General features: G+C 43.7%; 1 protein-coding gene across 5 annotated transcripts in view; it reads right to left on the reverse strand.

Annotated features, from left to right (window-relative positions):
* Window positions 1-16,650, reverse strand: part of DISP1 (dispatched RND transporter family member 1) — a 174,294-nt gene extending 157,644 nt beyond the window's left edge. For 3 of the 5 annotated variants that reach the window (XM_040636154.1, XM_040636157.1, XM_040636155.1), the window contains exon 1: window positions 16,526-16,612. The gene's annotated coding sequence lies outside the window, so the exon portion shown is untranslated. Of the gene's footprint in view, window positions 1-16,525 lie in introns of all 5 variants that reach the window. The other 2 variants (XM_040636153.1, XM_040636156.1) reach the window with 2 other exon arrangements.
* Between the last annotated feature and the right edge of the window lie 6,886 nt (window positions 16,651-23,536).

Genomic DNA, 23,536 nt, shown 5'->3' on the forward strand with positions numbered 1-23,536 from the left:
ACTAATAAAAATAGTTCGTATCAGGAAGAGATTGATCTTGGGTGCCTGGGTGGTTCAGTTGGATAAGCGGCTGCCTTCAGCTCAGGTCATGATCTCAGGGTCCTGGGATCGAGCCCCACAGGGGGCTCCCTGCTCAGTGGGGAGTCTAATTCTCCCTCTGTCCCTCCCCCCAGCTCATGCTCTTGTTGTATAAATATCTTATATTATTTATAATATAAATATCTTGTATATAGATTATTTTGTGAATTTAGAGACTATGCTCCAAAAATCAGAACGTTCAGTAAAAGCTTAGTGTCAAGTGTTTCCCAATAATAGTGTTACAAAGGTTGACTCTAAGGAGAAAATAATGTTAAAAACCCTTAGTTCAACAAGCCACATATGGATTATCTGTGCCCTCACCCCATCCCTGCTTTAAACTGTTCCTGGCCGATTTTTTAAATTCTGAGTGGATTTTTTCTCTTCTACACAGGAGGCTTCCAGAACTTCCCCATCTGTACATTTTAGAGAACAGAAATTAATTTCCATACCTAAGAAACTTCAAATGACAAATCTGCCCCCCAAACTACAATATAATCCCAAATACAGTATGAATGCCTTAACTTTTTGTTCCAGTACAAAGGTTTGGCTACCCCCAACCTTAAAACAACGTGTCAAACAGTCAACAAGGTGACACAGTCCTCTTACCTGGAATAAAAATGCTAAAAGCTAAAACTGTTGTGAAAGAAACCAACTGGCAGCCACTAAAATTAAAGATGAAAAGTTCTATTTGACTAGAAATGGAAAAGCCTGTATGTATACACAGACTCTGAGAGGGCGTTGTGGACTTCCAGGAGTAGAAAGCATAAACAGAGCTGACGGTGTATAAAACAGAAGGCATCAGGGCTTGCTGTCCAGCGGAGTAGTTAAGGGCTGTGGCCCTGAGGTCAGGATGCCTGGATTCAGATCCCAGCCCTGATGACGGTATAACGCAGGCAAGCTATTTAGCTTCCACACAGGTCAGTCTCTATCTGTGAGGCTGGCAAGACAGCCCTTGATAGGACTGCAGTAAGGATTAAATTCGATATGACAGAGTAAAAGCCCTTAGCACAATAATCGACACACGGTAAATATTTAATAATTGTGAGTTAGCTATGGAATTATTATCCTATTTCTAATACTATTTTATAATACCACACTACCAGAAGTGTCAAAAAGCACCTTAAGCAGTGGTTAAATATATTTCAGTTATTCCCTGATAGTAGATAATCCTAACGCCCATTATACAGCATTCGGCAAACACAATAACCAGATCCAATGCCAAAGAGCCACAAATTAAATAATTAAAAATTATTAAGGCATAACAGTGGCCACTAACCTGCTCACTTGAGCCCAGAGATCTGATTACTAATAATCAGGTTACAGTATTAAGAGACTAATGAAATTTTTCTATAATATATGCTGCTGTGGTCTTGAGAGGCAACCATATAAAACCATAATAAAGTCAAAAAGAATCAAGAACCACCAACTATTCTGTGGCCACAGCCATTCAATATGCCCACCTCACAGCCTGAGCAGCTGGGGGACGGCATCAGCGACAGGAGGCCAATCACAACAGCTGAGTTCCGTGGGGCGAGCACCCACAGCAGATAATTCTAAAAGTGTGGTTTGCATTTGACCCTGACAGCCTAAGAAAACCTAAGCAGTCTCAGGGAAAGTAACACCTACATCCAAAACCTACAACTCGGGGACGAAAAGAAAAGACTCTTAAGAAAGAATGGATTCTTACACCACTCCCCGGGGCAGAAACTATTTGAGACTGAACTGTGAACTGGCAGCTACCACCATCAATATCCCCAGAGCCAACTCCTTGAGCAGGAATCTAATAACCACTTACTCGGTAGCCACTAATTTACTCTTCGTTTCAAAGCAGCTTTTTATCTTGGTTTTAAAAGAATGAAAGTGTCTAAAATTCTCTTTGCAGCAAATGGAAATGCATTCCATCATTACCCCCCATTATCCTTTTCAGCTGGCAATAACTTGTAGTTTTAAAGCAGAACAACAAAAAAGAGTTTGGGCGATGCTCGTCAAAGCTTGGATTCCAGCCCTGCCCTGCAGCCCGCTGTAATTTGAGAAAGTTCCTGCTTCACATTCCAAAAGAAATTCATTCTTCTGTGAACAGCCCTCTACATTAACTGCCACCTCTCTTTGTGTCACTGTTTTTATCCGTGCAGCAAACATTTTGTAAGCGTTTACTACATTATGGTTCCATCCTTGAAAGAAACATTTATCCTTAACACCCTGATTGCATTTCACAGACGTTTAAAGTACAACAAATGGATCACAAACACTACTGTGAAGTTTGTGGATGTTAAAAAGAATTCTAGAATCAACATGCTGCTCACACTCTCCAGAAAGTACCTGAGGGTAGGCGCCAAATTTAAGGCTCTTTTGAAACATAGAGGAAAACAGTGTACAATCAAAAGCAGACAGGCTTTAGAATTAGCTCCACCATTTGTAAGTGTTATAAATTTAGACAAATTACTTAGTCTCTCCAAACTTTGGTTTCCTCACCTAGAAAAGAAATATAAATATCTACCTTAAATAAGGCTGCTGCAAGGGCTGAATCCAATGTGTATTAAATGCCCAGTACAGTGCCAGGCATATAGTATATGATCAATAAATAGAAGCCAGTGTTATTAGAGACATTTTCAACAGGAGGAACACATTTAGTGGTGACTTGTACTCTTTGGTGGAAAAAATTCATCATGTCAACAGAATTTATTATTACTGTTCTAAAAAGACAAAGTGAAATCATAAGCTTCACGGGAGAACCTGTAACTTGATACCATAAATTAGTAGCATTTACCTTATGGCAAGGTGGAAGACAGGAACCTGCAATTAAGAAGTGAGTTATATTTTATAAGAAGAGTATTTAAACAAACAAACAAAAAAAACAAAAAACAAAATGAATGTAGTGAGATTACAAAGGAAGGACCTAAAGAAGGAAGAAAGTCAAAAAGCAGCTATACCGATTTGTCAAGTGGAGAAAGGTCCTGTCTCTCCCCATTATCCTTTCTCCTCTTCTCAACTCCTCTAGGGAAGAAATATGTTCTCTTGGAAACCGGGAGTCCAAAAAAAGGAAGTCTGAAGAGACGAAGTAAACAAGCAATCTCTATGTATTAAACCACATACTAACACTTTGGACTAACAGGCTTTTGTTTGGTTTTACGAATTTCACTTTAAAATACATATCCAATTTAAATAATGTATCTTAGGAGTAGGTCTATCAGTCATCCACGCTTCCTCTGAATTAACATAACCAAATAATTATGGATCAGCTATCAGTTATGAGGGAAATGGGAGATTTCACTGGGGGGGGGAGAGGTTAAGGTACAAAAGAGAGAGAAATGGGTGATTCTAAGGCACGTGGTACCTGTGAGATGAGAAAGCACCATTACCTAACGGAGGACACAGCAGAGCAGGGGAAAGAAGAGTCTGTGTACCGGCGAGGGTGTACTGGCGGCCCAGGAACAAACGCTAATAGTCAACAAAGCCCCTCCTCTGGCTTCTTAGGGGCATTAATGCCCGGCCTATTTCCCTGAAAATCACGTGCTACTGCAGATTACCAATATTTATCAACTCTAGGACTATGAAACAGGATACCACGTAATGTGAAATGCTGGGGTCTGCAAATACAAAACTGTTCTACATTATGATCAAACCATAGAAAAATGATCATTCAAAGATTAATGTTCATTTAATCGCATCATTTTTTTAAAAAAAGCAGTTAGAGGTCACTCAAAAGAAACATTCACATTTACTTCTTTGCCCTGAAGGCCTCTTTCAAGATTTTCTGAACTCCTTTTGCTTGGAAATGCAGAAATGCAGAAATTTCTCAATTTAAATTTAAACCCAGCATACAGACCTGTGCAGAGATGCTCTTGTCCAGCCCTAAGGGTTCCAGAGAGAACCCTACTCAACAGATGTTCGAGTACCAGCAAGGCTCCTAAGAATGAAACTAAACACTCCAGGTTACTCTGTTCTGAGCAGGAGCGAAATGGCTCCCGGGTCTGGTTCAGAAATAATCACACTGTAAAGTTGAAGCAGATACTCTATGCCTCATATCTAGTCATCTCAAATTTGATCCCATACACTGAAAAATTCTGTTATTTGACTCCTATGGAGTCTACATCCATAAGTGCTTTTATATCTTAAGATGCAATTATCAGAGAAAATGTCTTTTTAAGTCAGTTCTCTTTGGAGCTGGCCTCCACTGAAATACTTCATTTTGTTTTTTACTCAAAACCTGAAGGAAATAACCCTTTGAAGAGGAACGAGAGAAGTTGCTTCAAAATCCCGCACCTTCACTCCCCTTTCCAACTGTATCTTCCTAGTTATAGTCCAAAGTGCAAAAAAAGTAATAAAATTAATTGGAAATAATGCCATAGTTAAGTACATCATTTCAATTTGATGAGATGAAATTTGCAATTGAAACACACCCCTCCCCCCCAAAAAAGGGCATTGCTTATTCAAAAAGACCAGGCCTGTTGATCACAGAGCTGAAGAAGTCTATACGGTCAGAGATATGTACCCGCCTGGAAATACTAAACCTGAAATAAGAAACCATGCTCAACAGCTGTGGGTGGGCATAAAGTAGATGCAATGAGTGAACCTAAAAGAAGGGGAGAAAGAAAAAGGTCCTCACTCTAGTGATAGCTTCTGGTAAGACCCTCAGCCAGCTGCCAGGATACAGTATATAAATGCTATCATTTTTGAGTACTACAAGCCGGGCATTATGCTAACGAGCACATTACATTGTCTCCTTTACTCCCTCTAACAACTATGTGCAGTGGGTATTAATATGATTATTTTGCAGGTAAGGAAGTAAACTCAGATGATGCCCAAAACCCTGCAACCTTCTAAAGGACCCACTGACATCCTAGAATGTTTTCGCTACGCCCCATGGAATCCTTACAATCCCCTCTTGGGGGATTTGCAAACTCCAGGTCTGTGCTGCTTGGAGAGCACTTGGGTCCCAACAGCTCCATGTTTCTCTACTAACCTCCTCACGAAAGAAAGCTCTCCCAGCAACTTCTTCCGAACCACACGTTCTCCCAACTTGAGGTCTTCTGGAATATCCCCTGGGAATCATCTGATGGCTAGCCCGTACTTACTTGTGAAATCTCTCCAGGCCCTATGGGTATCCCACGTCGCTGTGGCCCTAAGTGGATATGCTGTCCACCTGTACACAATGTGGGACACACCCACTTCTCTCTGCCCACCCTCCCCCCAGTGTCACCGAGTGGCCTGAACATCACCTCCATTCTCCTAACTATCAATTCATACGCAATCCCTTAAGTAGGTACTCAAAATCACCCTCTCTTCAGAAAACCCCTTTACTAGCTTCACTTCCCTGTAATCACTCTGGTAGCAGAAGAGTACTGGATTAGATCAGATCCGGCTTCTAATGATGGTTCTTTTATTCATCTGTGTTACCTGGACAAATCACTCCACCTTCCTGGGACTGCTTTCTCAACCACAAATGAGGAGAATTTGACTAAATAAGCTCAAAACTAATTCTCACCTCTAAGAATTTTTTATGGAAAAAGGCTAGCTAGCTATAGCATTAACTTATAAAAAACAAAAAAAAATTGTTATAAAATTTTTAAATTATTCAAGGCACCCTAAATTTAAAAAATTAATACACAACATATAAAAACCATAAAAAAGAGAACTTTTACATTTCAAAGGGTGACAAGGTTGATTTAATACCAATAATAACATCCATGACAAATAGATATCTGGTCTCTGTTTAAGTCCCAGTGACTGTCTTGCTCAGGACAGTTCCCATAATTAGACTCTTCTCCAAGCTAGAGAGTGTTTCTCCATGAGGGACATCCGTTTTCTATTCTTTATTTGACACATGAATGAAGACCCAGGTAATCCCTTACAGACTACTGGTCTACGAATATAGACGTTCTAATCTGTACTCACTATGCAATACTTTAATATACCAAACATGTTTTAAATACTGTGATAGTTGGTCTCATGGGTGAACCTGGTTGGGCTACAGGACTCAGTTAATTAATCAAACATTAACCTAGGTGTTGCACAGAAGGTATCTTGTAGATGTGGTTAATATCTACAAGAAGTTGACTTTAAATAAAGGAAATTACCCTCGACTGAGTGGGTGGGACTCACCTAATTAGCTGTAGGCTTAAGAACAAAAACTGAGGTTTCCCAGAGAAGGAACTCTGCGTTGAGACTGGCAGCATCAACTCCTGCCTGACATTCCAGCCTGTCAGCCTGCCCTATGAATTCTGGACTTGCTAATCCCCACAACTTTATGAGCCAATTCCTTAAAATAAATCTCCTTTGAAACACAAACACACACACACACACACACACACACACACACACACACACTGGCTCTGTTTCTCTGGGGAGCCCTGACCAAGACACCAACATACTGAAAGACTCAGACTGGTATTTTTTTTTTCTTTTTTGAATAAGGGTTAACAGATGTCTGTTTCTTGTAACCTCTTTAAAATATTAAAGTCTTTTTTAAATGAGAAAGTATTTCAAGTAAGTGCTCAGAAGGTTACTTTGTTAAGTTAGTACTTCCCGCTCAATGCCAACAAACCAGCAACACTGCTCCATCACTGTGTCTTTCTTTACTAAAATACATAGGAGGGAAAAAACAGTGATAGTGCCTACATGGAATTTTTAAGCTCCAAAACTGATTTCAGAAGAGTGTGAGATTCCATTTTTTTCTCACTGTCATGGCTTTGAAAGTATTTCCTCACTACCAGTTAGTGTAACATCACGGTGGGAAAGTCAACCATCAGCCCAAACTCAGAAACTGAGGAACCATACAGAACAGATGGAGACCTGCCCTACTTGGTGACATTTACAAAATCAAGCTGAGAATTCTCCAGCTCTCGTTTTTATTGTTGATCCATCAGTTGGTGAATCTTCGGTGCTACGGTGACATAGAAAAAGATTTCCAAATCACCACACACAAACACAACTACTAAGGATCTACGAATCACACACTTAGTGACATCAGTTCATACATTTGGTGTCATTCAAAAACATGATACATGACAACTAGAAACTGGTTCTGTAAAGACGCCAGCAGTGGTTAGGCCTTGCAGGCCACTACTCACACCTCTGTTACTGTCACTCCAAAGCAGCCAATGACAATCCATAAATGGAGAAGCATAGCTGTATTCCGACACAACTTTATTTACTAACACAGACCATAGTTAGCTAGCGTGGGGGGTGTAGTTTGCTGTCCCCTGCCGTATACTCAGAAAATCACCCAGCTGGAAAAGCCCCTGGAAATCACATGGTACAATATCCCACCCGATGCCAAAATACCTATAATAACATCCATGACAAATAGATATCTGGTCTCTAAGTCCCAGTGAGTGTCCTGCTCAGAACAGTTCCCATAATTAGACTCTTCTCCAAGCGAGACAATGTTTCTCCATGAGGCACATCAAGATTTTGGGATGGGATATTTTCCTATTGTGTAGCACTGCCCAAAGCGCTGTGGGTCATTTCGCATCCCTGGCTCCCAAACACTAAATGCTAACTACACACACATACACCCGTCACTGTGACAACCAAAAACTTTCCCACAGATTTCCAAATCCCCTGGGGTGGAGGTGTTGGCACCCAGTGGGTCAAGATGCACTGAACTGTATCAGTGATGGGAGTACATGGTAGGTGTCCTATGCAGCCATTCCCCCTTCTACTTATGGCAGACAGAACTAATAAATCACAATATTCTTTAGTACCGAGGTTGGACTGTGCTTCAAATTTTTAACACAATGTTCAAGACAACCATCACTAATAAGTCATAATTGTGATGTTAGCACATATTTGTTATCCCTAATCTAAAAAGAGTTCTACATACACACTCTGAAAAGAAACTGGCTTCCTCTTTATAAGGCTGAAACATAATACAGTTTAATTTTAAAACCTAAGGGGAGTTGTCAAAGTCTGGTTTCGAGAACGGCTGAGGGGCACTGATTGCACCAGGCGGACGGAAGCCAGGAGTGCAGGATGTGCGGCAGCCCTGGGCACGGCTCACTGCTGCACCACTAGGTCATCCTGCGTCCTACCTGAGTGTTGAATGTCCCACCAGAAACACACATGGACGGAAAACCTGTTTAAATCATCTGAGCCAGAAAAACACAAATTATCTTGTTCACACTTTTAATCATCACTAAATTTTCCCAAAATGTAACTGCTTTTCAGAGCCAAGGCGAGACCATACCTAACTGTTGCCTGACTCTGACCAAGTTGCTCACCATTTCGGGCAGTGATCTCAATGACAGCACCAGCACTCAGGGTATTTAAGTACAACCGAGCTGCCCAGGTCTGCACGTGTCACTGTCTCGGTCAGTGATTCTAGACACGGCTGCAAAACACTGACCATCTGGAACGTATTATATTAAAAATACATGTTTAAGTGATTTCACTTTTGTACCTCCTTTCCATCATAGTAAGAGATTCTGTTCACTTCTTTGCCATCAGGTTTGTAAGTACAGTATATCTATGAATTCATTTCAGGATCCTAAAAGAGGAATTATAAAATACTTGTTACAAAAACAGAGTGTTGGATCCAACAGGTTAAGAACAATGGTCTAAAGACACCTTTTTTTTTTTTTAAGATTTTATTTACTTATTACAGCCAGTGAGAGAGAGAACACAAGCAGGGGGAGTGGGAGAGGAAGAAGCAGGCTCCCAGCGGAGGAGCCTGATGTGGGGCTCAATCCCAGAACGCCGGGATCACACCCTGAACTGAAGGCAGACACTTAATGACTGTGCCACCCAGGCGCCCCTAAAAATACCTTTTTGGCCAAATTTCCCTAACACAGACGCCAATCTCGTCCATACCCTGGAAACAAAGGTAATGCACTTCAAGGGTTCAAACGCGACTTTAACTGGCTACTTTACAGATAAACACTAGCTCTCACAATATAGGTGCGGTTTCTGTATGTCCTGCCCTCTGTTGAATAGAATACATGAGAAAGGGCCGTGAAAGCCTAGTGCTGAGGACCTCTCAGTCCCCCAGCTCACTGTCGCTGTCTGTCTCCGCAAGGACTTCTACCTGATGGTAAAGGGAACTGCCAGTGATTAACAGTCAGTGAAAGAGCCCTGCTGTCACTGAGGCAGCTGCCCTTGCTCACCAGACACGAAGACTATCCTCACTGAGTCCACTTTCCCCATTAAGTTATGTTCCTGAGATCTGTCCCTACTTCACACAAAGCAGGCCCTATAACAGCATCGACAGAACAGCATGTGACCAAGCACCGAGAGGGCAGAAATACCCACCATCCACACTGGCTGATGTGGTGACCCCGTGTGGCATGCGAGCCTTGGCCTGGAGGTTTAGTGTGACTGAAGAAATGCACTTTTCAGGTAGCCTCATGTGACCGCTAACTCCGGTAGTGGGCAGCACACAGCCCTGGAATACCAGAGCTGAAAAGGGGCCTGGAGGCCATGTAATCCAGCCACTCTTCCCGCAGGGAACAGACTTCCACAATAGGAATCAGGAAGCGGCAGCTGAGAGGGGCTTACCTGTCACGTTTGGGGTAACACTGGGGGAAACAAGAACCCTGATGGGATCGACCCCTTAACTTTTCACAGGACAGGACGTTTCTGAGGCCACCAGTCAGCCCATTAGCGGCACAGCTACTTCCAGCACCCAGGTATCCTGAACTCGGGTTAGGGCTCCTCCTCTTCCTCTCCCGTTCTGCGCCTAACTCAATGAAAACTCAATTGTTTCATGTCTAATTCCCCTAGTAAATACAGAATTAATCTCACCAACTGATAGATGTTCCTCAAGTCTAGATTTAGCTTTAAACCATTTTAATGTTAAAAATATGGAGATTTAAAAAAACTAAGATTTGAACTAAAGCTTAAAAAATGAGTCTATATAAGAGATTACTAGTTTGGGATTTAAAGGTTTGACATTGACTGAAAATGAAAATAAGCTCTAATACAATCTATGTCGATTTACATATGATCCATATGCATAATGATATATCTCCATTACAATAATGGACTGAGGCCATTGGCAAGCTTAGTTCCCAAGAACATTAATTACCATTTCCCTCTGTAAGTCTTTCTTTTAAATCTTTTATAGTTCATGGCAGTTTTTAAGTCTGGATAAGTTTAGAGTATGGATAAGAGTTCATATATAGTTCAAAGACTAACTCCCAGCAAAATCATGCACAAAAGAAATGGCAGGTCCCAGATACTTCTTTAAACCAAGTTTTCAACTACTCCAGGTTTAAGTGGTAGCCTTCCGTCTGGAGGGCTGGGAGAGAGCCAGGTATGTGGAAGCACAATTCCAATGATTTGTTTTCTCCATTCTTCAGAGACACACATGTGAAAGTGAGTGGTAGGGAGCAGAAAACCCAACACAAACTTTGGGATGGCCTCTAAGTAATTCTTGGGTCTCCAAGGGAATAAGGGCACCACATCCAGAGAGCCATCACTTGTCACATCTCTGCAGAAAACCTGGCATAAAATTACCCACAGAAGATCTGCCTCTAAGCCCTATGAGGAACATGAGCTATGTAGCTATCATCAATCCAAAGCCAGCCCTGGCTCCACGCAAGCTTGAAGAGGTCAGTATTATAAATCTAAGAGACAAAGCTGAAAAGGATAAGCGAGTAAGAAAACTGAGACCAAAATAGATCACTACAGGGTGAAATGCTGGACCTCTGAGACCCAGGCAGGATCAAATTTAACAGGAATAAATGTCAAGTCTTGGGATTCAGTTCAAAAACCATCTGCATAGGTACAGGAACCAGACTAACAGATTTCCCATGAAAATTTGGGGGGCTTTGACTTACCAAATGCTTAATATAAGAGCAAGATGTGTCCTCTTAAATGTTAATGTAATTTTGGACTTCAATAATATTGAACGTGCAGTAATAGAACCTTACAGGAAGTAACGGTCCCCCCCCTTTGCTGCCTTGATCATACATCTAAAATAGCGTAGACAATTATGGAAGCCATATTTTCAAGATACTGCCAACCTAGTGCAGCCAGAATAGTATGATCAGGATGGTGAGAGATCTAGGTAGTGGCAATATTTAACTTGAGAAGAGACAGTTATCCTTAAATACGTGACAAAATTTTACATTGCAAAGAGAACATAGATCTTCTATGTTGCTCTGGAAGATATAACTAAAACGAATAGATAAAAACCACAATAGGTAATCCGGATCTGTTATAAGTAAAAAAAATAATCTTATAACTGAAGCCTCCCAACAATGAACCACGGCTGATTAGAAAGAGGTGAACACCTTGTTACTCTAAGTTTTCCTGCAGGGGCCATAAATACTCCGGGAAGGGAAGAGTTATAAGAGTATCCAAATTAGGTAGAAGATTGGATTAAATGACTACTACCAGTCCACTCTAATCCTGCAATGATACTATGTTAAGTGAAGAAGAAAAAGATGAAGTAGAGTCAGCGCTTTCTTCCCTCCCACCAAGTTCAGCGAAAAGATAGAAGAAACAAGAAAGCCAAAGGGAATATGTTCAAAAATATGTGATACAGAAGGACTTAAAAGTGAAATGCAGAATAAGTAAATCAGGATAAAGGGTATACGGATTTAGGGTTAGAAGAATGGGGGGTGCATTCCAGGTCCAACACAGCCTAGTTCCAGAGGACATCAGGCAAGTCACCAAACCTTTCTATAGCTCAGGATTTCCATCTCTGACAAGTGATCCTACCTGTCCTGCCCTAAGAACCAAGTGACTAGATAAGAGAAGCTCTCCGTAAATAATTTACACATAAATGATCAGTCATTAGTCTACGTTAGTCAGACTCTTCCAAGCTCTGCTCACCACACATTAAAAAGGCTATGAAAACCCTAGAATCTTGAAAGATCAACCAACATAAGGCCCTGTGAATGGACAAAAGACATAGAATATTTCTAGGTAGAAATCCTAAAGGTATAAAAATAGTCTTATCTGAGGTGTTAACAAGGTATTTATTACAAAACAGGTTAAACTTGCTTAAGAAGGATATTAACTGTTTAGCTGTTTTCAATAACCAAGTACTAGAGATTAAGAGGAGGCAGACTTGGGGTGCCTGGGTGGCTCAGTCAGTTGAGTGCCTTGATTTGACTGAGCCAAAATCCTCTTGGTTTTGCCTGTCATGATCTCAGGGTCCTGAGATCAAGCGGGCTGCAGCTCTGTGCTCAGAAGGGAGTCTCTTGGAGATTCTCTCCCTCTGCTCCTTCCCCCTTGCATGGTCTCTCTCCCTCTCAGTTAAATAAATAAATCTTAAAAAAGAAAAGAAAAGAAAAGAAAAGAAAAGAAAAGAAAAGAAAAGAAAAGAAAAGAAAAGAAAAGAAAAAGAAAAGAAAAGAAAAGAGGCAGACTTGAATGAATGTAAGCAAGATCAGGTAGGTCTTAGAAAGAACATTTACATGCTTCTTTTGAGATCAAATGAAAATGTATAAGCCACAAAGCAACAGACAGACATAGGAATTATAACCCTGGTCAGGATGATGAGACTTTGGAAGAGACTATGGAGGTCTGGAAATCAAAGCGCACTGGTCGTGGACTGGTCAACATTCACCGCCCTTCGGTGAGTCAGATCAGACTGTCTACCAACATACTTTCTAGCACTAGCACTAGCACTGCATGAATTAGAGCCAATCAATTAACTGTTTGTTAGGAAAGAAAAATAAAGTTAGCAGGTCTATTTGGGAATATATTTCACGTGAGCATTCTACCTGGGGCACCTGGCTGGCTGGGTCAGAAAAGCATGTGACTCCTGATCTCGGGGTCCTGAGTTCAAGGGCCATGTTGGGTATAGAGATTAAACAAAAAAAAAGCATTCTTGTTCTTAAGTGATAAAGCAAATGGGGTAAAATGTTAATAGGTGAATCCAAATAAAATGTATACAGGTGGTTCCTTGTACTATTTCCATTTTTGCAACATTATTCAATCACTGTGAAAGAGTCACCACTTAAAGTTTAAAATATTAGGTGTTGACTCTGATAGTCCTTATCTACGTAGTCCTTAGCTCTCATGGTAAAGTCTAGAACTTGATAACGCATCACTTCCTAGGGTCTGCCCTACGTCCTCCGCTTTAATTAAGGCAAGTTCACTCACATATACTCCCTGGTCTTCTCATCAGTCTCCACGCTTTCTTCTTCTCAATATTGAAAATAAACACCAAAGCTAAAATAAACCTCAATATTTATTTTTTTATTCACATTTCAACCTCTTCCCTCAAGCCTTTCCATGATTCCTAATTACCACGTAAACTTTTGACTTCAAGAGCCTCTCCCAGGTCATTCTCATGGAAGTGGGAGAAAGAGCAGAGATTTCTCTTTCTGCCCCCTGCAGGCAAGTAAAGGAGTGCATTGTCTGTAGGGTACTTTACCACAATAAAGCCAACTAAGTCTTTCTGCTCTTTATTATCACCAAGCACTGGCAATTCTAAACAATGTCAGGGCTAAGGTACTCCCACCCACCAGAGACAGCTCCCACCACCACCTCTTAACACGTTACCAGTAATGGCTGCCTCCCCCACATCTTTTATTTGACAGTTTTTCTTTTCATGAGGATCTCAAAGTAAAGCAAACCAACAAAGAAAAGTAGTAAAAGAGCAAAGACTAATGGCAATCAGTGTATTTTCTGTAGTATCTCCAACTGCATCATTTTAATAGGAAAGTTCGTGTATAAGGTGATGCCGCACTCTAAGCAAAACTAAGTAGAGTCCATTTATACAATCCGACCCATTATGATTTAGAATTAAAACTATTTTTTAAACAATAATAATGTAAACAAATGGTTCACAGCCATAACGAAGTGTCTGGAGGGTGGAAAATTTGCCAAGATTTATGGGTTCAGACTTGGGAGAATGAACAAGGCTACAGCAACAGGACTGCAGCGCTTTTGGCCGCTCTGATCCCAAGTCACGCTGAGGCCAGGTCACCTTAGTCACTGAGAGGAAAGGTCTAACTCAGCAGAAGAAAAAGGACGGAAGTCCTACTAAAAGAAGGGGTGGTCATGCCTTGGTCAACCTGGTTGACGGCCATTACAGAGAAGGCAGCTGGGTGGTAAGACAGCAGAAAATTAACATTCTCCTTGGAATCTCCCTGTCCAGAAGCAGTATTCCTCAGCAGTAACAAGTTCTCCTGATTCCATCAAATGGCAGGGAATGCCTTTCTAACTAGGCGGTACAGATAACTGAGAATGGACTCTTTAATTATAAAACTGACAATCAGAGAGCACCGAACCAAAAAACTCAATATAGCAAACTACTTCATATATTACCAACAGGTGATGATGGAAAACAGACTGTGTAAATAGGTGTAAACAAAAACAGAGTTTGGGCTATCACTGTTTTAGTAGTTCTCACAAAGCACAGATACGTATTTTGCCACAGCAGAAACAAAAAGAAATCATAAATCCGTAAGAATAACTAGTAATTTGCTGCACCCTCATAAACAATTTCCACTATTGGTTAAACTGTAGAATGTATCTAAATCCTACAGAATAACACATAGGTTTTATCTATAAAAGCTGAAAATTTTACTCAATTAGGACAAAGAACAAAAATTCCAAAGATTATCCAGAACACAGAGCAATCAAATTTCAAATATAGCATTCAGACATGTAACTAGAAACCTGCCACAGAAGGCGAGCTCTTGTGTTTCAAAAACAAGCATTTCCTCTACCCAAACTAAAGTCTAAAGATCTGCATACTTTCTCAAGTACTTTATCTCCCAAAAGCCAAGGGAAAGGGGGAAGAATACATTTTTTAAACCAAGATTTTATGGAAAATTCAGGACATGCCTTATCAGAAAAATAATACTGTCTAATTTAAAGACATGAGATTAAAATATATATAGAAATGTACACAGTGGTTAATTCAATAACTATAAAAAATCAGTGTCATCTTTTCATTTTCTAGTTCGAGAAATTATTCAGGCTTTCCACTTGTAAATATCCCTTGTGTCCCTAAATATAAGGAAATCACAACTATGTAACTCAAGCACAGACTTACAAGTGCATCAGGAGTTTATACTTGTTACTAATATTATAATTTGAAATCTGGAGGGGAGTAGATCGTAACTGTTCTCACCACACCAAAAAAAAAAAAAAAAAGATGATGATCTGTCATCAGCTTGACTGTGTCGATCATTTCACAATGTATATCACACTGCAGACCTTACAGAGATACAATTTTTATTTGTCAAGTATACCTCCATAAAACTGGGGCTGTGGGAGGAATTTATAAGCTAGCAAGACACTAAAGCACCAACAAATATAAAATATTCTAGTTTATGTAGTAATTAGTGCAAGCGAGACCACCAAATCAGATCCAAAAATCACCTGCACCAATACAGTAATTTGAAAAATAAAAAAGTTAAACACTTAAAATAGCAAACACCTGCAACAAGCAAGGGCTCATCAGACATCAACCTCCACCAACCACAATGTGATGGCTGTCCCTAGCTACCCTGCCCAGCCTGCGTACCCGCTGCTCACAGCCAGGAGCCTCTGTAATTACACTTACGAGAGACACTACACGATGTAGATGGGGAAGCGCACATTAATTGCAGCCAATAAAACATATATACAACGCAGACAATAACTGAAATTAATAATGATTACCTCCGGTAATGTTATAACAAGACCACACTAAAGAAAACTGAATGTGTATGTAACAACAGATCTTGGGTCATTAGTATCTGTTAACACGCTGTCAATGGCAACGTAGCAGAAATAAAACCTAAGTAAATTCTTAGGAATTGGTCGAAATTCGCTGCAGGCTTCGGTAAAGCTTTGCTTTCTGGTTAAACCAAGAACTGAAGCAAGAGGCTAACTCTTGGTAGAAACGTGTCAGTTAAGCAGAACCCGAGTGAGTCCCACTGCAGCTGTGAGGCATTCAGGAGCTCACTGCACGACGGAGGCGATGAGACAGCCCGGACTGCTGCCCGCTCGGGGTCTCAGGGGCGCCTGGCCGGCGCAGTCGGGGGGTGGGGGTCCCGGCCCCACCGCGGGGGCAGACGACTACAAATCATACGTGACCTTACGGGTCTGACAAAGAGAGCGGCACAAGTGGCCCGGGGCAGAGGAGAGTCCACGTTTCCCCAGGAATGCGAGCTCTCCTCCCGAGACCCGCACAGGGTGAGCACACACACACACGCTCCGGGTGCCAGCACCACCTGGCAAGGGGGCCCTACGAGCTCGGCGTACAGCAGCGGGAGGCTGGCCACCTTCCCGACCCTCCGCGACCCCCGGACGACGGCTGACCCTCCCCGCCAGCCCCCTGCGCCGCCCCGCGGCCCGCCTCGTCCGGGCCCCCGCCCTCCGGAACGCACCCTCTGACGGGGGTCACCCGCGCCCCCCGCCCCCGCCCCCCACACCCCTCACTACTGCCCTCGGGGCTACCCGCGCCCGCGGCCCCCGACCGTGCTCGCCTCCCTCAAGCCCGGGACCCCGGCTCGCCCTCCGCCCCCGCTGGGTGCCCCGGCCGCCGCATCCCTACCCGGTCTCCCGGTCCCGCGGCGCGGCGCCGGCGGGGCCAAGACGCGCCCACTGAGGAGACGGGCGCCTGGGACGCGCCAGCCCCGAAGCGGACCCGGAGCCGGCTTCCGCCTCGCGCCGGAAGGCGTCTGAGAGCGGGACCGGAAGTCCCGCCCCAGTCTCGGGGCTGGAAGGTGGCGAGGGCGGAGGGCGGCAAGGATTTCACCGCGGCCTCCCCTCCCCAGGCGCTGTCTCCCGCGGCGGCGGCCGGGTCGGCCCGCGTGCCTTGTGCGCCGGCCGAGCACCTCAGCCTGGCGGGAGGTCACACACACGTCCGCGGGCTGGGCACAGTGCTGGCCGGGAGCGGGGCTGTGCTGCGGAGGGGCGCCGGGCCGGGGGCGGGAGGTGATCTGCGCCAGCGATGGCTGCTAGCTGACGGCCGGACGAGGCGAGAGTGCATGCCAGGGAGAGGGGCGCCCGAGACAGCCCGGCAGCTCGGGGGAGCCGGGGGACGGGGGGGTGCACCGTGGAGCTGGGGGCGCATCGCGGGACCCGGGGCTGCTCCGGGGAGCTGGGGGCGCATCGGGGGCCGGGGGACTGCACCGGGGAGCTGTGGGCGCAGCCGCCGCTGCAAGGTCGAAGATCACGGAGCCAGGAGCGAGTGCCGATTCCCGAGGCCTGCCGGACCACCGTTCCTTGTACTAAGGAACTTGGACTTCGGACTCCTTGCAGCAGGGAAGGGCGGTTCGCTAGGGTAATAGACGAAGTCAGGAGTTCACTAGCGTCATGGACCTGGTCATCAAAGAAAAATACAAAAGATTGTGGACAGAACATTTCCCCCTCGAGGGTGCGTTTCCAAAACTGCGATACCCAGATGCAAAAACGGGCAGTCAAGGACTGTAGTCCTGTAAGGCAGGACCACAGGGCTCTCACCCGTCAGGTCACCCCATTGGGCAAGCCACCCCCACCGAGCGAGATGCCCCCTGAAGCCACAGGGAAGCACAGAATGGGCTGAGGAGGAAACTGCATTACCGGCTACAGTAATGAGGATTGTTGGCTCTATTTATTTTCTTGCTTGCTACTAGTGTTTAATAAATGCCTTCTGCACAGCAAGCCCCCCTTTTCCTTTTTAGAAAGAAAAAGCATGACAACAATTTTTCTTTTCCTTTTGCACGCAGCAGGGTATGTTGTGACATGCACAGATCAGACTGTTACAGAAGAACAGAAAGAATGGAGGTCATGGAGAAAGTCTGTACCTCGAGGCCACAACATCCAGTCTGGTTGGAGTAGAAGGGCACTGTTTGGGGTTTCCCGACCTTGGGGAGGCAAGCAGTCCATTTGTGGTGGCATATGAAACAACCCAATCATCTGGTAGAGAAGTATAACTTTGAAGGAATGAAAAGATTTTGGGGGTGGGGGCACCAAGAAGTAGAATGTAACAGGCATTCCATGAAATGTCTTGGTATAGGTCACCACAATGGTTGGTTGGTTGGTTGGTTGGTTGTAGGAATGGCCCTAATACACAGGGCAATCCCTTATAGAGCCATATATCCCTATACAAGTGACTGTATTCTAGGGTGACCAAACATCCTGGGTTGCCCAGGATTGAGGGGGATCCCAGAACACTGGAACTTGGATGCTTAAACTGGGATAGTGCTGGGGAGAGTGGGCAAGTTGGTCCTACTATCATCCCCTGTGAAACAGATTAATCCAGAAATGGACACATCCTAAACCAGGCCATTTAGAGTCTTCCCCCACCCCCAGGAATTTAAAATATGGCATCAGAAAACACAGAGGATAGCCCTTAGAGCCATCACATAAACGACAGTGCCCTAAAGAAAAGATCTTTTAACACCCTTTGCCAAGGACCCAGGACCTGCCACATCTCCTTTGATTGCAGGAGGTACCCCTGTGTACTTCCAAACATTTTGTTGCTCGAGTAGCCAGAGAAGACTTCTACTCTTGCAAACACCCACAGCACGCCCTTGCTTAAGACCATCTGCTCTCAGAGCCCCTCCTGAATGGGCACTGAGCCAAATGGTCCATACTTACCCCCACAGCAAACTGCAGTAGAACCATCACAAACCCAAATATCTTGAGTCTCCTGCGAGGATTTTGGTCATAATTGGAACTCCAATTGGTGTCTCATGTTGAGATGGAAATGTCACGTGAACCTAGAATCAGGTTAGGCATGAGCAAGATGTCTGAGGCGGGTAGAGCAAAAAGGGGGGAAAACTGAAGGGAAGAGAGAAGACAGGATTACCTGAGAAGTGTTCATCTTAGTCCCCACCTGCCAGGTTTTCATTTCCAGTCCCTTGTGAGGTCCAGCTACACTTCCTGTCCTCAATTGTATTAAAATTCTGTGTCCTTCTGGGGTGCCTGGGGGGCTCAGTCTGTTAAGCATCCGACTCTTGATTTAGGCTCAGGTCATGATCTCAGGGTCTTGAGATGGAGCCCGGTGTCAGGCTCTCCGTTCAGTGCAGAGTCTGCTGGAGATTCTCCCTTTGCAGCTCCCCTCCCTCAAAATAAATTTCAAAAATCTTTTTAAAAATAAATAAGATTCTGTGTCCTTCCAACAAAGTCCCCATTTTCCTTGGGTTAGTTTTAGTAGGTTTCTATTCCCAGCAATGAAGCAACAAGATAGCAATTCACAAGACACAGGTCGCCTGCTCACCCTGCAGCACCCATCTCTTCTCACCAGAGCTCCGGAGCCAGCTTGTCCTCCCATTCAATGACAGGAGGAAGATTTGCACGCCTGCGCTGCTGCCTGGTCCCTTCAGGAAAACTGCCACAGTAACCACAGGGTGCCTGGGAGGGAGTTGGGAAGCCATGTATTCCAAAGTCCTTATTACGCACAGGGGAGACCAGAAGTCCACTTGGACGTAGTGGTTTTCCCAGAGTCAGTTTCAACCATCCCAGAGACAGGACTAGTTCAAAATCTCCCTCCCAGGCTGTGCCCTGATTTTCTGGTGTATGGTGGGTGTAATAACCCCCCAACCCAGACGCCACCGTGAAATCCCCAAGTGTGCTGCTGAGCTTCCCGAGCCACCCGCCTCGTGGGCTCTGGCACGGGCCGGACTGCAAAATCGTGACAGCTGTTTTGTTGTGAGTGACTGTGGGAAACAGACATCCAGCAGGGAGGGAACCAGGAGAGAACGTTTTAAGAAAAATGTCCTCAGTACCTACCAACTGGCTCAGACAGATAAATGGGTTAATTAACGGAGCTAGTAAGGTTAGTTTAAAAAGTGCATTTACACTTCCTATATATATTCTCTCTCCTTCATATGTGGGTGTTTTTCTCATCTGTATTTGTTCATCGAGATCAACCAGCATCACCATCCTTAGCAGCGGTTAGGTCCGCAGCTGTGCCTTCGTCCCTTTGCAAACTGTCACTATTAATTTGTTGCAAAATAAACTAGTCTGTAGTTGGAGGCAATCAGAACAGCATGTTCCTTGGAATACAAACTGCTTACTGTGAAATCATGTTAATTAAAGATAATGTATTGATGGATAAGGTCAGCCAATGCTCTCCAATGAATAATTCCCAACTGGGCTGCAGGGTTCTAAAGGGGAGGTATTTTTTTATGAGGATCTCAGTCTTCCGTGATTCAATAATACCGTTTAAAGTGAAAGTTGACTCATGACATTTAAGGTGGTGTTTTCTTTCCAAATGTGTAGCCTGGGGGATCTGCCCCAGAAATGTTTCAATTTGATTGGAATATTTAAAAAACATCACCTTTGATAGTTTGGTCTAACTTTTTTTATTGTGGTCAAATACATAAAACATAAAATTTACCATTCCAGCCATGTTCAAATGCATAATGTTATGTATCCACCATCCCCATCCATCTAGAGCTTTCTCATCTTCCCAAACTGAAACTTCAGAACCATGGAACAGTAACTCTCCATTCTCCAGGTCCTCTAAATCTAATTTTAGTCTAGGTTTATAGGTTTTATGCCCATAAAAATATGTTCAACACAGGTTCATATCCTCTGCAAGTAAACATTTATAAATAGAAATAAAATATGGCCTCATTCACCTCGTCTCCTATGGAATTCAAAAGAAACCTGTGATTTCCACAAGGACACCTTGTATAACAATCAGATATTTCTACTTCAGACCTCTTTAAGACTGACACCAGTAGAAATCCCACCTGTAAAACACAGGGAAACTTAGCATGATACTCATTCACTGGAAAGCTTGGGTAGGTCCTATCCTGAAGGACTTTTAATACAAGCTGATAACCATAAACGCTGATCCTTGCTTATCTTTCTGCAAAAGCTACGAGCATTCCACACATCTGATTGGAACACAAACCTTGCTGTGTTTTCCTCCCCATGGCTTCACAGCTAAGCAGAAATGCTTGTGCCAGTGAAAGCTTCACCTGCTTCATCCCAGCAGGGCTGGTAAAGCAAGCCTTTCCTCGTGAATAAAGGGTTCACTCCACGGTTTGGTAACAGAAGTAGAAACGCAGCTCTACTCTTGACTTGAAAATCTTACCACTAGGTAAATAACAAAATGACTTTTCAGCTCTGGGTCTCAGTGATACAAACTTACTTCCTATGAAGAAATTAGCTACAGGCTGGGAAGTTCAAGGCAAAGCTTTCCCTGTAAAAACAACGGATGTGTGCCTTAAACGGGAGCGTGACAGGGCGCCTGGCTGGCTCAGTGGGTGAGGCACGTTTGAGACCCACGGTGGATATAGATCTGACATTAAAAAGAACAAAAGAGAGGAATATGCCTTCTGTGCAAGAGTCTCCTGGTTAGTTAGTAAAGGAGTCACTTCCTTCGGCACTCTCTTAAAAACTTTTAAGATCAAGTGTTAATGTACAGATCAGTTCTATCTGCCTTGAGTAGGCATGGCAGAAGCATAGAAAGTTAGTTGTGATTCCTCTGTATTTTTGTCCTGAGACAGACCTTCTCCACATTACAAATACCGCCCAGAAATATACCCTGCACATAGAGTCCCCAGATAAAATTCAGGATGTCCAGTTAAATTTGAATGTCATGTTATTTTTAGTGTAAGTGGGGTAGGGGAGTGGAAGGCACTCCATCTTAGAAAGTTCCATCTCTGCCGTTTCTCGGTTAGGCTCCATCTACTCGTGTTCTATACGTCCTTGCATCTGAGCGACCCAAGAAGTTCTGTTCCTGCTCCAAGAGGGAAGCAAGAAAGTTCATTGTCCTCTGAGTTTTGTCCTCGGCCCCCAAAAAGCTGGTAACATCTCAGAAGAACTGGACCCGAGCATGTTCCGAAACAATAGAGTCAAACCTTGGTTGATACTGGCATCAGTACCCCCGACTTTCGGTGATTCATGGAATAACACCTGTTCACCTGTCACTCGCCTTCCTTCGGGCCCCACCCTGGATTCCCCAATCGATGGGGAAACTCTTCCTTTCTGAGTCTCCCAGACGTCTGCCTGTTCCACACTATCACTTAGGTTATTCCATAGACTCTGTTCTCACTTCCTCCTGGCTTGCGTTTGATTTCTAGCCTGTGTGAAACCAAGGACGCTCCTAGCTGGTTCTGCAGGGCCCCCTCTGGGTCCTCGGACCTGGCCTGCCTGCATCATAAGTGTGTCCCAAAGATTGCATGGGACAAACTTACTGTAAGAAAGTATTTATTGTTTGTGTAAATTTCAAACTTAACTGAGCATTCTCTAATTTTATTTGCAAAATCTAGCAACCGTATTGCACATAAGCAAGATTCCTTAAATATAGCAATGCACTTTTTTTTTTCTCTACCAAAGTATGCACAGAGCATTAGACTACCACAACGATCCGCCCTTGCACAATTTCCTTAACATTTCATAATAAAAAACAGAAGCAAGACCACAGATCTGTGGAGGGGATTGTTAAGAACTTAATGGAAAGTGTGGAAGCCTGAATCCCAGAGACAGATGTGATTTCCACGTGCTTGTAAGGCACTAACTTATCTGGGGAGGTTGAGTTCGGGAGTCTAGGATTTTACCTGAGAACTCGGTGGGCAAGTGCTTTTGAGCCAGACTGGTTGCTTCATGGTACTTACTTTTGAAGTACTTTTCTGTAGTGTTTTTTTTTTCCTTGAGTCATGTTCTATGTCTTTTATTCTTTTTTTTCCTCATGGCAGTCAAGTAGAATTTTCATATTAGAGGAGTATAGCCCAAAGAATGTTGGAGGAATTTCTGGAAAAGGGGACATGGAGACAACATTTACAATGCTGACCTCTCTCTCTGCACCCTCTTTACCGTTCGCTCCAACAAAGACCCACCACATGCAGTGTGTGAGACGGCGAGTCACTCAGCCCAACCTGAGTGCATTGTCTCCGTCGCCCCAGGCTGGGGACATGCATGGGTCGCCCAAGCCCCCAGCCCTGGGGCCTCCACCCGGAGGCCTCTGCAGGTGTCCTCTCCCTGGCCCTAGTCTCGCTTTGTCGCCTGAGACATCTTGGGAGCGTTGTCTGTAAACACCTGCGGCTCATCTCTGTGTGGAGGAGTGACCGATAATATCTAGACAGACACATTGCCTTCCTTATCCGTCCTTGTTTATTAGTCTTATTAGCCTTTTGCCGGCAACCTTTTTATCAACTAAGCACACACTCAGTCATTTATTCATTCAACAAGTATCCAGACAGCATCAACCGTGCGAGGCCCATCAGTAAACAAGACACAACAATTCCCACCCCTGAGCAGTTTGCATTCTAAAGGGGGTGGGCAAAGATAAACAATACAGCAATAAATAAATATGTTAACTATGTTACAATTTAACATATTTATTTATTCACATGATGAAAAATGTTCATTTATTATAACTTAACATGTTTTTCTTACACTGTGATAAATGTTTTAGGAAAAAATAGGGCATGATGAAAGACAGGGATGGTGGGGGGGATGGGTTTCAATTACAATCATCAAAGAAGTGACACTGGGGCGAGGCTTGAAAAAAGTGAAAAGAGGGCATGTCTGGGGAGGTGTTCGAAGATAGAACAGCCTGAGCAAAGGCCCTGAGGCAGGTGTATAAAAATCAATTTCTGGGTGTCTGGTTCTGAAGCCTGCA

The sequence above is a fragment of the Ursus maritimus genome, unplaced genomic scaffold, assembly GCF_017311325.1.
Source record: "Ursus maritimus isolate PB19 unplaced genomic scaffold, ASM1731132v1 scaffold_2, whole genome shotgun sequence".
Classification (NCBI taxonomy): Eukaryota; Metazoa; Chordata; class Mammalia; order Carnivora; family Ursidae; genus Ursus; species Ursus maritimus.